Source organism: Suncus etruscus, chromosome 1 (genome assembly GCF_024139225.1).
Source record: "Suncus etruscus isolate mSunEtr1 chromosome 1, mSunEtr1.pri.cur, whole genome shotgun sequence".
NCBI classification, from domain to species: Eukaryota; Metazoa; Chordata; class Mammalia; order Eulipotyphla; family Soricidae; genus Suncus; species Suncus etruscus.
Window position 1 is genome coordinate 177,452,871 of NC_064848.1, and position 15,239 is coordinate 177,468,109.

The window sequence follows — 15,239 nt, forward strand, 5'->3', positions numbered from 1 at the left end:
TGCCTGTTGGTTTTCTTCCCACTGCATTCACCTCAGAACCGCCTGCTGAACAGGGTAACAGATGCGTGATCCAAGCTGGAGGAGAAAGGTTTTATCCTCCATCCCTCCATCAGTCAACCTCATCAGGGGCTGATTTGCAACAACTTTTTAATAAAAGTCAAGAGCATCCAAGTTTTTTTTCCATAAACTTCTCTAAATAAAATCAGTTTTGCTAAAAATACTCTTACAATGAGCGCTAATAATGAGTCAATAGCACCCAGTTCCTTTTCCATAGACTTCTGTGGGCAAAGACATTAGAACATTTTTGCAGACATAATTTGAGAATAACTTGCTAAATAATATACACAATCAAGCATTACAACAATTGGGAAACATTCAGTAGAATATCAGAGAACCATTAAAAATCTAACAATATTATGCATTTCCCCATAACTGTGCAAACTAATATTAAAACACTAAAGTTGGGTACATAATTATTATCTATTTGCAGTGGAGTATAGAACAAATGAGTAGCTATTAAGATCTATATAAGTATAACACATAATTTAACGAGCAATATAATAACTAATGTAAATAGATTAAGAGATTAACCTAGAAGAAAGTACAGGAGGCTCTGAAAGCATTTTCTACTCAATTGGGTTTCAACTAGGCATAGATTCTCCAACTTCACCTACTGTGGTAGGCTGCTGAGGTCACCTGGGATGGAAAGGCCTTAGAGATATGAGCCAGAATCAAGGGCAAGGGAAACCCTCATCTCCCTACTGTTGGTTTTCTGCCAATGGGGATTTCTCTTTGACTTCTACACATCAGTGACCTTGATAAATTGCTGCGGCTTTGGGGGCTGAATCCTCACACAAAACACCTTTGATAGAAGAAAGGAAGTGGGCATCAGCCTTTAGATGTAGAAACTCATCACCACTGGAAAGGCACTCTTCCCCTCTTGGGACTGTGCACAGAAGAAACTCTAGGGAGGTTGGCATTTACAGTCCAGGGCAAGAAATGCAGGTAGATGAACCAGAGCAATATGAAGCTGATCAGAAGTGAGGCCTTGTGCACTCATGTTTCAGTGAAGGGCACTGCATGCTCAGTCCAGCTTGATTGGGCCATCACAGTAATCATTCACCAACATTGGAGTCTTCTCAGGTCCTTGGGTTGCAGTGCAGGCATAGTTGTAAAATCACCCCATGTGCCATATTTCCTAACCCTAGGTAGGCAGGTATGAAGAAGGGGTAGCCACGAAGAATTAATAAACCAAGCCAAACATGAGGTAATTGTGGAATCAGTTTGACTTCTTGCCTCATAGTCTCTCTTTTTTGTACCAAGCCAACTCAAAACTTTCTCTTATTTCCCATCCAAGAACAGGGAAAGTTGAGTGAGTGAAAAGGGGTAACCTATATTGAGCTATTTCCATTCTAGATGGACATCATATAATCAGAGGGATAGTTGGAAAAGAAAGAGAAAGTTGGGGCAACACCTTTGCTTTTTGTAAAAAGTAAGATGTCATTTAACAAGCATGTATGTAGACATGCTCTCTGTGACTCTGATGTATAAGTGCATGAATATGATTATACATAGGTATTTCCATGCAAATGAAATAAATATTGTTAACTTAAGATTGTGTGAGAAAACAAAATTCTTTATTATTTCTGGTGGGTAAGTAAATGAGTGTAGCTGTTTTGGAAAGTGTTTTAGAACATAGTTTCTTAAAGAGTTATAACATGACTAGGTACACTATCCTGTAATCCTATTATTTAGATACCTTCCCAAGAGAATAGAAATATGGTATTCACAAAAATGTTATGCACTGAATGTCCCTTTTCATATTATTTATAATAGGCAAATATAAAAATAATATAACTGTTCTTCAATTGCTAAAAGATGGATTAACAATGTAGCACATTTATACAATACAATATTATTCAACAATAAAAATACTGAAAACATGCAAATGGTTTTATGAACCTTAAAAATACTGTACCTAAGTGAAAGAACTCACAAAAAAGCCACATATTTTATATTTTATTTTATAGGAAAATATAGATAAAAGACAACAGTAACAGGAATCAATACTAGGTTTTTCAGAGCTGGAGATCTGTTATAAATGTAAATTATTAATGAATATGGAGTTTCTTTTGGGAGTAAATGTTCTAAATGTTTTAAAAATGGCCATCATGATATTTGAGCAAAATTTTAAATATTATCAAAGCCAATGAACATTACATTTTAAATGGGAACTATATGATATCTAAGTTATAGTTCTAAAAAAAGAAACAAATAAAGGACTATGTCGATGAAAGCATCTTGGGAAACCTGGTGTTATGAGATACCTTTTTTGTCTTGTTTTGATTAGTCCTTTTCCTATTTTCATGCTGGCTATATATACATATATAAACATGTACATATACATATGTGTATATATACTGGAGATACTACATATCTCCTGTATGACTGCTAGCTCACAAAAATTAGAAAGGTTTTCTGATTTGTTAAAACCTATTTGATTTTTGCATAGTAAAAACTTTAGTAAGAAATTTGTTATTGAAATGCTGTGGGTGATGTTTCTGTGGTTTCCTTTGAGGGAAAACTTAAGGTCACATTTTAAAGCACTTGAAAAGTCTGCTGATAACTCCTGAGAACTCACAGTCTAGCTCCTCTATCTTACATTAGATAAGAATAGCTCGTGATGATACAGCTAAAATCAGGCACCTCCTGTGATGTTACTGAAAGAAAGCCAATCATTCCATTCCATGTGACCACTTTTATTTAGTTAAAATCCAACTAAGTCAGGATGAGAAAAATCAAGTGATGGCAGACCCAGGAGCAACAGTGATTAATAAGGCAGAAGAAAGTTCTGCTTTTACAGCTTTTACTAAGACACAAATTTATAATGTAAAGTCATCGCATGGCCACACACACACACACACACACACACACACACACACACAAAGACAAGTTAAGTGGTATAGGGCCCGGAGAGATAGCACAGCGGTGTTTGTCTTGCAAGCAGCCGATCCAGGACCAAAGGTGGTTGGTTCGAATCCCGGTGTCCCATATGGTCCCCCGTGCCTGCCAGGAGCTATTTCTGAGCAGACAGCCAGGAGTCACCCCTGAGCACCGCCGGGTGTGACCCAAAAACCAAAAAAAAAAAAAAAAATGTAGAGTATATATAAAGAAAAGATGAATTGAACAATATTAGCACTCCAAGATCAAGATCTTCCCCAAACTGTTTTCCAAACTGTCTTTCATAATCTATTCTAATAACTAACTCCCATAAAAGTAACCATGACCAATGCTATGAAAAGATAACATTTAGTTTAATGAAACCTTTTGAGTTTTAATTAGCGAGATTAAATTAATTTAAAATATATAATATGTTCTACTCAACACAACAGGTTGTAAAACAGTTCTAAGTCCTCCAGTAGGTTCTGAATACCTTGAGTATAAAGTATCTGCCTTATTTACATGTATGTAGTTCATTCTAAATAAAGAACTAATGTAAGCAGAAACAATACCACAAAGAATAAAATACCATTCCTAAATTTAAAACACTCAAATCTAGTATAAAATATATCTATATTTATGTATGCATATACCTGTATAAATAAGACACTTACATCAAGAGGCAAAATATAATTATGATTAATACAAATATATATTAGAATATATTATAAATAAATAAAATGTATAATTCTTTTATATATAAATATATTTATAACAATATATATGCTTTATCTACATATAAAATATAAATATATATGACACATTTATACATAAAAATTCAATATGACCAGTAAGATTAAGCAAAGAAGAGGGATTAATTATTCCTTAGGAAGAGACTGGGGAATGCCAAGGAAGACTTCAGAGGGGAGTTAATGTTAGAACTGACTTTAGAAAAATGTCCATTCTTTATATGAATCAGGTGTGTGAGTAGTTTCTGCACAAAATAACAAATACATATTTGAAAATATAACTTTCAACCCTGGCCTCAAAAATACAACAGAGATACTGGAGACATAGGAAGATGTATGATTTGCACTCAATAAACTAATTCAATCCACAGCACTACATGGTCCCCAAACATCACTGAATTCAGGAAAACCCAAAGAACTACTGTTTGGCAATGGAGGCCCCCTAGCTAGCCTTGGTTCCTTGTGCTACAGAGCCCAAACAACACCACATCTTCAGGCCCTAGAACCTAAGAACTAAACTAGATGAGCAAAACTCATTGGGAGAGCACCTCCACCCCTTGCCAAAAAATCACAGCAGTGTAGTTAGTAAGTGCCAGATTGTTCACCTCTGACCCTGCTTAGCTGTTCTGGGGCCCATGATTTATGGTAATTATGGTACCAGCACACTTATTAACTATTCCTAGAAAACATAAATTGATATGCTTAAAGATCATCCCTTCCCTCTAGCTACAAAATTTGCTTTAGAATTTCTTTTCTTTCTTCTTTGCTGGAACATCTACTTCTCAGATATTGTGCCATCAAATCTTAGTAACAGATCTTTTTACTGTAAAGTGAATTAAATCAAAGGATGTGTGTGCATGTGACAGTATATTGCTGATATTTCTCAGTAACATTTATAATTAAAATCTGAGACTAAAGCATTTGTACAATTAGTATACCTTTTGATTTGTATTTGCTTTGCACTCAACTTACCTGAGTTTGATCTCTGATATCCCATTTGGTCCCCTATGCCTGATCTAGGAATAAGCGCTATGCTAGAAATAAGTCCTAAGAATTGCCAGATATGGGCCATAAATTAAAAGTTAAAAAATTATATATTTAACATTTAGTTAAATATTTGTAGTATCATAGAATATCTACACCAAAACTTGGATTAATAGAAACATAAACCTGGATAAATAAATCTACAGCAAGGAACAAAGGGATTGAGATCCATTGCAAACAGAAATACCCTTGCCAGGAAAGAAAACTTATTCCTGAACAACAATTCACAATCAGATAGATATTTCTAAGATAAGACATATTATGCTGGGGAGTAAATGTATTGTATTGGCTACTGAACACTCATGATTTTAAATCTTAGCAATACTCAAGCCTAATGGAACTAAGAGCCATATTCCTTACAGGCACTTGCAACCTATGAGCCTCTAATGGCTTCCCAAGCCAATTAGAACTCAGTACATAGATATAACCGTGTACTCATGACTCTACACTCCTTGTTGCCATCTCTGTCCATTCATATAATTAATTGTTGTCACCAGTCACTTATGGTCTTGAATTCCTGGTCAGTACTGAGCTCACTGTTCCTCCATGCTTCAGCAATACCTGGATCCACCATGACCATGAACCTCCCAGTAGCTGCTCAGGCACAGCACTCTTAAACACACCACCCTGACTCAAGCCCACATGTGGTATCAACATAATGTAGCATTTACCCACATTTTTTGATCCATAAAAAAAAATGCTCTGATGGAGACTGTTGGGCAATACTTCTCATGCTTAAACATGGATTGAAAACATCATCAGCATAGAGAAAATAGTAGAAAAGTCCAAAAAGAAATAAGAGATAATGAATATAGTAGAACATTCAGACAGGCTTTACAGCAGAATGACAAAAGCCAAAAATCAAATCAGTTAGCTTAAGGATAGGGAAGAGTAAATCATTCAAAAATAAAAGGGTCAGCAAAAAGTAAAGAATTAATAAAAATGAAGATAACATATAAGAGATTTAAGAGAAAAACCATTTGCTTCATAGTGTTTCCAAAAGAAAAATGAAGAAAGGATAAGAATTCTTGTCTGAGGAAGTAAAACTATCCTAAGCTGAGAGAGGAGTTAGGCAATTAGATCCAGGAAATTTAAAGATTTCCAAACAAAATAAATCCAAACTGACACATACCAAGACATATTATAATTAAAATGGTAAAAATGAAAGATAAAATCTTAGAAACAGCAAGAGAAAAGCCAAAACTCACAACTCACATGTAAGATAATTTCTAAAAGATACTAGAAGAATTTCAACAGAAACAACAGACAAGAAGTCTATAGGCATTGAATTAAAAAAGACCTCCAATCAAGAATATTTTTTCCAACAAGTTTATCATTTATATTTTAAGGAGTGTCAAAATGCTTTTCAGGTAAGACATCAGCTTTGTAGAAATAATAGTTTGTTTATTTAATAAAAGATAGAAACCCTGCTTAGAAGTAATAATATACCTAAAAAAATAAAATGTGGAAAGAGTAATAATGAGTTTCTTAGATTGTAAGCTTAGAATTCTAGATGTAAATTTCATACTAACCTCAAAACAAAATGTTTAGAAGAAACAAATGAGGTCAGTGAAACAAATTACTATTCAAGAGGCAGATATAAAAATACCAACAAATAAAATTTTGTACAAAGGAAAGAGACATAGTGTAATAATGTCCACAATACACATAGAACAATAGCAACAAATTGTTTTATTTCAACAAGCTCACTAAATTCATTAGATCTAAACTCACCATTCAAAAGTAAAAATGGGCAGATGTACCAGGAAACAAAATTCAAAAGTTTGCTATCTATAGGAAGTCCACTTCATAGCCATCAACGTTTCACAGATTGGAAGATAATTATATAGGCAAATGTTAACTTTAAAAAGACCCGATCGATTATACTTATATAAGGCAAAATAGATGGAAACAATAGAATGACTTAGTGATGAACCCATCAAAGGGACTTAACACTAACATATATGCCCCAAATAATGAGAAGCATCAACATATATAAAGCGACTATTAATAGACCTTCAGAAAAACATCAATAGCAATATAATGGTTACTTCAATACTCCATTCTCATTAATTCCTCAACAAGAGAGGAAAAAAAAACCAAGATAAAGGCTTAAATGAGTAGTTGGATCACATATTCTTAATACACTTTTCACACTACACCCCCACCCCTCACCCCTGCACACACATTTGTATACACTGTGTGAACATGGTATACATGGTATAGATCTCATTTGAGGACATTTGACAAGTATCAGTAAAGTCATAATGAAATAAATTTACCAAGTATATTTTCAGATTATGATCACACCAAATTAAAAAAATAATTAGAAAATAAAAATTAGCAAAACCTAAAACATGTGGAGACTTGACAATATGCTACTAACTATTGGGTCAATAAGAAAATCAAAGAGGAAATTTTTTAGTCACTATGAACTTACAAAATTATTCATTGTTGGGTTTCAGGCATATATTGTTTCAACAATGATCAGTTTACCAGTGTCCATTTTCCTCCACTGATACCCTTCGTCCCCATTTGCCTCCCATCCACAAATCGGTTTCTATAAGAGGCATTTTTTAAATTTAAGTTTACACTGTGGTTTATAAAACTGTTGCTAAATCATATACAACACTCAATCACCTTTCAGAACAACCTTCTCCTCCTAGTTGAGGGCTTTCCTCTACCATAGTCATCACAGCCTGTCTTTCCTACCCTGGCTTTACTATTGTCATATTTCCTATTAAATACCAGTTCTCATCTTTTTTTCCCATTGCATTTGGGTATTCATTATTCCACCATTATGTTTCTGTATGTCCGTACATTAGAGAGATCATTCTGTGTAATTCTCTCTTCCTCTGACTAACTTCACTCATCATGATACTCTACACATTCCTGAATGTAGCAGCAAATTTCATGACTATTATTTCTTTTGTTTTGTTTTATTTTGTTTTGTTTTGGAGTCACACCCACGGCGCTCAGGGGTTACTCCTGACTATCTGCTCAGAAATAGTTCCTGGCAGGCACAGGGGACCACATGGGACGCCGGGATTCGAACCAACCACCTTAGGTCCTGGGTCGGCTGCTTGCAAGGCAAATGCCGCTGTGCTATTTCTCCGGCCCCAATGACTATTATTTCTTATAGCCAAGTAATATTTCATTGTGCATACATAGCTTAGATTCTTTATATAGTCATCTATTCTTGGACATACATGTTGTTTCCAAATTTTGGAGACTGTGTATAGAGTTACAAGAAACATATGTATTTTCTCCATTTTGATTTTGGATCCTTGAGGTGTATTCCAAGAAGTGGAGTCAATTCCTAGATTTTTTTTTTTTCAGAATGTCTGTATTGTTTTCCAGAAGAAATGGGGCAGTGAACATTCCAACCAGCAGTGAATAAAAGTCCCTTTCTCCTTGTATCCTGTCAACATTGTTTTTTCTTGTTCTTTTGGTTTGGTTGGTTTTTTGGATTTTGGGCATACCCAGTGGAGCTCAGGGCTTACTCCTGGCTCTGTGCTCAGAAATAGCTTCTCCTGGCAGGCTCTGGGAACCACATGGAATGCCAGGAATCGAACCCGGGTCTGTCCCAGATAACTGCATGCAAGGTAAATGCCCTACCACTGTGCAATCACTGCCCTCCCTCCCTCCGTTCCTCCCTCCCTCCTTTCCTCCCTCCCTCCTTTCCTCCCTCCCTCCTTTCCTCCCTCCCTCCTTTCCTCCCTCCCTCCTTTCCTCCCTCCCTCCTTTCCTCCCTCCCTCCTTTCTCCTCCCTCCCTCCTTCCTCCTTCCTTCCTTCCTTCCTTCCTTCCCTCCTTCCTTCCTTCCTTCCTTCCTTCCTTCCTTCCTTCCTTCCTTCCTTCCTCCTTCCTTCCTTCCTTCCTTCCTTCTTCCTTCTTCCTTCTTTCTTTCTTTTCTTTCTTTCTTTCTTCTTTCTTTCTTCTTTCTTTCTTTCTTTCTTTCTTTCTTTCTTTCTTCTTTCTTTCTTTCTTTCTTTCTTTCTTTCTTTCTTTCTTTCTTTCTTTCTTTCTTTCTTTCTTTCTTTCTTTCTTTCTTTCTTTGTCACAGCTGCTCAGGGGTTACTCCTGGCTCTATGCTCAGAAATCCCTCCTGGCAGGCTTGGGGGACCATATGGGATGCCAGAATTCAAATCACCGACCTTCTACATGCAAAGCAAATGCCTTACCTCCATGCTATCTCTCCGGCCCTATGCCCTCCCTTTCTTATTTTTTCTGAATGTGCCGGTCTCTGTTGTGTGAGATGATAGTTCATGGTTTTGATTCGCATCTCTGTGATGATTAGTGATGTGAAATATTTTCTCAGGTGCCTTTGGGACATTTGTATATCTTCTTTGAGGAAGTTTCTCTTCATCTCTTCTCCATATTTTTGATGAAGTAGGATATTTCTTTCTTGTAAAGTTCAATTAGTGCCGTATATATTTTAGGTATTAATCCCTTATCAGATGAATATTGAGTAAATAATTTCTCCCAATTAGTGGGAAGACTTTGTATCCAGGTCACTGGTCCCTTTAAGATGCAGACATTTTTTTAACTTAAAGTAGTCTCATTTGTTTATCTTTGCTTCTACTTGCTTGGTTAGTGATGGTTCATATCATTAGCATCAATGTCATGAAGAGTTGATTTTCCCCATTTGTACCTTATGGAATATGATCTGATATCATGGTCTTTAATCCATTTTTATTTGATGTTTGTGCATGACATTACAAGAGGTCTAAGTTCATTTTCCTCCATGTAGCTGACCAGTTTTCCCAAGATAACTTGTTAAAGAGGCTTTCCTTGGTCCATTTAATATTTCTTGATTTTTTACCAAAAATTAATTGATCATATACTTGAGGGTTTGTCTCAGGATATTCAAGTCTATTCTACAGATCTAAGGGCTTATCTTTATTCTAGTACCATGTTGTTTTAATTACTACTGCTTTGTAATATAGTTTTAAGTTGATAAAATTGATGCCACCCCTCCCTTTTTCCCCAAGGATTGCTTTAGATATGGAAATAGGGGGCTGCATTTTTCCATAAGAATTTTAGGGATGTTTGATTTATTTCTTTGAAAAAGTTGTAGGCATCTTTAAAGGGATTACATTGAATCTGTACAATTCTTGCCATTTTAATTATGTTGATCCTCCCAATCCATGAGCAGAGAATGTGTTTCCATTTCCTTGTACTCTCTTTTATTTACTGAAGTAGTGTTTTTGTTTTGTTTTGGTTTTTGGTTTTTGGGTCACACCCGACAGTGCTCAGGGGTTACTCCTGACTCTACACTCAGAAATACTCCTGGGAGCCACAGGAGACCATATGGGATGCTGGGATTCAAACCACTGTCCTTATGCATGAAAGGCAAGAGCCTTACCTCCATGCTCTCTTCGGCCCCATGAAGTAGTGTCTTGAAGCTTGTTTAGGTCTTTTATTTTGAAGTACTTGATTTTCAGAGACGTAATTGTGCATGAGATTTTTTAAGATCACTTTTTTCTTTTTTATTATTTGCATATAGGAAAGTCATGGACTTTTGCATATTGATTTTGTAGCCTACCATTTTACTATATAAACCTATTATTGCTAAAGGTTTTTTTTTTTATAGAGTACTTAGGGTTTTCTAGTATAGTATATCACCCAAATAATGAGAGTTGAAATTTTTCCTTTCTTATCAGAATGCCCTTAATATGTATTTTCTGCCTAATTGCAATGGTAAGTATTTCTAGTAGTATGTGGAATAGAAGTTGAAAGAGTAGGCAACCTGGTCTTGTGTCTGTCTTAGAGGGAGGGCTTTTATTCTTTTTCCCCACTGAGTATATAGTTTGCTGTGGACTTTGGTAAATGACTTTTGACTATATTGAGAAAAATTATTTCAAGTCCCATTTTGTTGAGAGTATATTTTTTATTAACAATGGAAGCTTGATCTTGCTGAATGTTTTCTCTGCATCTATTGACATACCATATTTTTTTCATTTATTTCTTCTATTTTTTTCTTTTATATACAGTGTGGTGCATCCCATTAATTGAGTTACATATGGTAAAACATTCTTGCATGCCTAGAAATCCTTGGCCATTTTGTATTATCTTCTTAATGAATTATTGGATCCTATCTCTAGAATTTTATTGAGGATCTTTGCATCTGTGTTCATCAGGTACATTGACCTGAAGTACTTTTTTTTGGTAGTGTCTCTTTCCGCTTTTGGTGTCAGGGTGCTGTTTGCTTCAAAGAAACTGTTTGGGAGTGTTTATGTTTCTTTAATTTCCTGGAAGAGCCTAAAAAGGACTCTTTTCAGCTTTGAAAGGCTTGAAAATCTCACAGATTGTAAATCTATCTGGTATTTTTCAATTTCTTCGAAAGTGATAGGTCTATTTATTTGTACCATATTTTCTTAGTTCAGCCTTGAGAGATTATTGGAATCCAAGAATATGCCCATTTCTTCTAGGTTCTCTCATTTTGTGGCATAAAAAATCAAAGAAGAAAGTTAAAGTGCCAGGAAATAAATAAAAGTGAAGGACACAAGCTTTCAGAATATAAGCAAACATTGTACTGTACTAAAAGGGAAGTTCAGAGCCAAACAGGTTTATGTCAGAAAACAAGTCTTAAATAGAAACCTCATATAAAGGAAATAAAAAAAATAACAAATCAAGCTTAACATTACTTGAAGGAGTCATAATAAATGAACTAGAACTAAGAAAATGACTATACAAAAGATCCATGAAACCAAAATTTGATCTTTAATAAGAAAAGCTCATGAGGTTATTTTTAAAAGAAAAAAATTAATAATACTGAAAACAAGATGGGAGATGTTACATAATGTTACAAAAATACAAAGGGTCATAAAAGAATACCATGTGCAATTATATACCACTAAGTTGAAGAGCAAGTAAAAATGGACATATGTTTAGAATCTTAAACCTCCCAAAACTAACCCATGAGGAAATAGGAAAAATAAATATGACACAGCAATTATAATCAAGGGAATTGAAAGAGTAATCTAAAGTTCTCCTCCCTAAAGAATTTAGGAACAGATTTTTTTTAATGTTTTTCTTTTGTTTTGTCCTTGTTTTATGTTTGTTTGTTTTTTGGGAGAAAAAGCAACCAATGCTATTCAGAAGTTACTCCTGGATCTGTACTCCAGAATCATTCCTGGAAGGCTTGAGACTATATGGGATGCCAGGAATCGAATCTAACTCTGCTGCATGTAAGGCGAACACCCTACTCTTGGTGCTATCACTTTGGCCCAAAATCAGATTGTTTTCCTAATGTGTTCCACCAAAACTGCAAAGAGGATCTATTACCTATCCTTCTCAAGATCTTCCAAAAACTGAAGAAACTTTTCCAAACACTTTTTCATGAAGTCATATTACTCTGATATATATAAGTAGACAGTGTTATCACCAAAAAACAAGAAATAACGGTGAAATCAAAATTCCTGATAAACATAGATTCAGATACAACAAACTTTGAACGAGTCAGTTTCAGCTACATAAAAAGCATCATACATCATGACCAACTGGGACTTATTTCAAAAATGCAATAATGACTTTACATACATAACTCAGATAATACATTATACCACATTTGCAAAAGTCAAGATAAAACCATATATTAATAAATGCAAAGAAATAGTTATAGAATATAAAATGGCCATCTACAATTTAAAACTCCAATAAAACAAGGATAGTAGAAACATATGATAGTAAAGGCCTATACAACAAACCTGAAACTAACATATTGAAAAAGAAAGATTATTTTCCTCTAAGATCAGGCACAAGGAAAGGATGTTCATTTTCACCCTATTGTGCAATATTTCATGGGATATCTTTTTCCTAGCAATGAGACAAAAATAAATGATACTTAACAATCCTGAAGACTTCACATATAACTATAAAATAATAGTTCCAGAGCTCCTTAACAGCGTTGGGAAGCTATAGGAGCCTTAGGAGACCTCCAATATAGAAAAAAATAGAACAATGCAGTTATAAAGTATGTCATTATAAAGTATGTCACATTAAGAGACATATAATAAGGCACATGGATATTGTAAAATCTCCATGCCTAGGTCATAATGATAAACATAGTTTAATAGCCATCTTGTCAAAGCATTATACAGATTCAATGCATTCCCTTTATAAACTCAAACAGCTTTTTTCAAAATAAGAAAAAATGTTATGAAATTATAAAAATTACCTTAATCCTGGGTAAAAAAAAGGACAAAGATGGACTACTCTATACAAGACCATAGAAAGCAAAAGTATGGTACTGCAGATAGAACAACACAAACAACAAAAAACAGTGACCAATGGGATAGAATTGAAAGTATAGAGCTAAATCCTTACATATATAGACAGTTAATTATTGACAAAGGAGTCCAGGACTTAAAATGTAAAAAGGAATGTCCCTTTAAAAATAGCACTGTCACATGTAAAGTAATAAAATTGGAATTCTATATCATCCACAAAAGTGAAAATGAGTTAATAAACTGTTCACCCCAGAACCATTGAAGAAAACATACTCCAAACACTCCATGATAATATTTACTGTGATATCTTCAGGAATTCAGATCCAATTACAAGGAAGAAAAATAGCAAGAATTACCTAATGGTACATCAAACTTGAAAGGACTCTATTTTACCTGAGAGCCCCAGAGACCAGCCCTACCAGCACCTTGATTTGAACTCTGTGAGGCTGCTGTCAGACAATTTGCAGAGTTCTTTCTAAGGAAGTTTGTGTTGTTTTAAAATGCAAGTTTCTGGAGTTTTGTTACAAGAACGAAAGAGAATGAATACATCTTTATTAAAAATTTAAAACATTGTACTTTTTGTTTCAGCAATTTCTCTTATTGTTATTGCCTAGAAATACTGAATAGGATGTGTTCTGGGTACTGATTGGAGTGAAGAAAATTACTTGAACCTGTTATCCATAAAATTGGGTAGTGATCGTGATGCAGGTAGAGACTTGCCTTGCACATGGCTGACCAGGGTTCAATCCCCAGAAAGCCATATGATGTCCTGAGAAAAACCAGGAAGGAAGAGCATTGCCAGGTGTTTCAAAGCATGAGAAATGGCAAGGTCCAATTTCACAGAATGGAACGCTATTTTAACACATATATGTGAATTGAAGGATGCATGTCAAAATTTTTAACTATTGGTAAAAGTTGAGTTGAAAAATATCAAATAATATTTTTATAGGTTTGTGATAATATCACATGTCATTTTGATTGAATTACTTTGATAACAAATAGTAATGCACTTTAATTTTATCTGCTGGTTAAGTAGCTAGCTTTTCTTCTCATTTTTATAGATTTAATGGGGGTTTCTTGGTAAATTTCGTGAGTTTTATACATATTTAATATTAATTGCCTTTCAGAAGTATGATGTGTGTTTTCCTCCATTCAATAAGTTGCCTTTTAAAGAAATAGCTTTGTTTTTTTTCTGTTTTGTTTGCTTCAGAGAAGCCTCTACAGGCTGTTTTGCATTCCTTGGTGTCTGGCTGTTATCCTCCATTTACAAAGCTGAATCCTTCTTACATAACTCTATTTCTAACCTTGCTCATGCCTTTAATTTTCTTTCATTCTTCTTTACTTTTCAACTTTGAAGGACCCTTGAGATTGCATGGTCACTACCTGGGTGATATAAATAATCTTCCTATAGTAAGATCAACTAATATTAACATTACACCATCTGAAAACTTATCCTTGATAAGTAAGCCAAAAATCTTTAGAGGTTCTAAGAATTAACACATTCTCATCTTAGATGAGCATCAAATGGCTTTCATATGTGTGTAATAAATTCCCTACATGCAAACTATCATTCAATGAGGAAAAACTCAAAGCCTTTTCCCTAAGATCTGGCACAAGATAAATATGCTCACTCTCACCATTTTTATTTATTATGATACTGGAGGTACTTGCCTTAGCAATTATTTAATAAAAAGATATTAAGTGCATTCAGAATAAGAAAGAACCAGTATAGGCTCCCATTATTTACAGACAATGATACTATACTCAGAAAATTCTAAAAATTTCATAAAAGGATTCTAGAAACAATCGATTTATACAGTAAAATAGGCTAAAAAAGGCATGCAAAATCCATAGCTTTTCTATACACAAATAATAAAAAAATATATTTAAAAAACCATCCCATTCATAATTATGCCTCAGAAATATCAAGTACTTAAGAATCAATTTAACTAAAAAGATAAAATACCTATACAAAGAAAATTAAAAACATTCCTTTAAGAAATAAAAGAGCAGGGCCGGTGAGGTGGCGCTAGAGGTAAGGTGTCTGCCTTGCAAGTGCTAACCAAGGAAGGACCGCGGTTTGATCCTCCAGCATCCCATATGGTCCCCCCAAGCCAGGGGCAATTTCTGAGTGCTTAACCAGGAGTAACCCCTGAGCATCAAATGGGTGTGGCCAAAAAAAAAAAACAATAAAAAAAAGGAAGAAAGAAAAGAGGAAAGGATATAATGTAAACACATCTCTTGCCCATGGACATGGACTGGGAGGATTAACA

General features: G+C 34.7%; 1 pseudogene; it reads right to left on the reverse strand.

The window, feature by feature from the left end:
* Positions 1-7,194: 7,194 nt before the first annotated feature.
* The window catches only part of LOC125996594 (histone-binding protein RBBP4-like), a 66,151-nt pseudogene continuing 58,106 nt past the window's right edge, over positions 7,195-15,239 (reverse strand).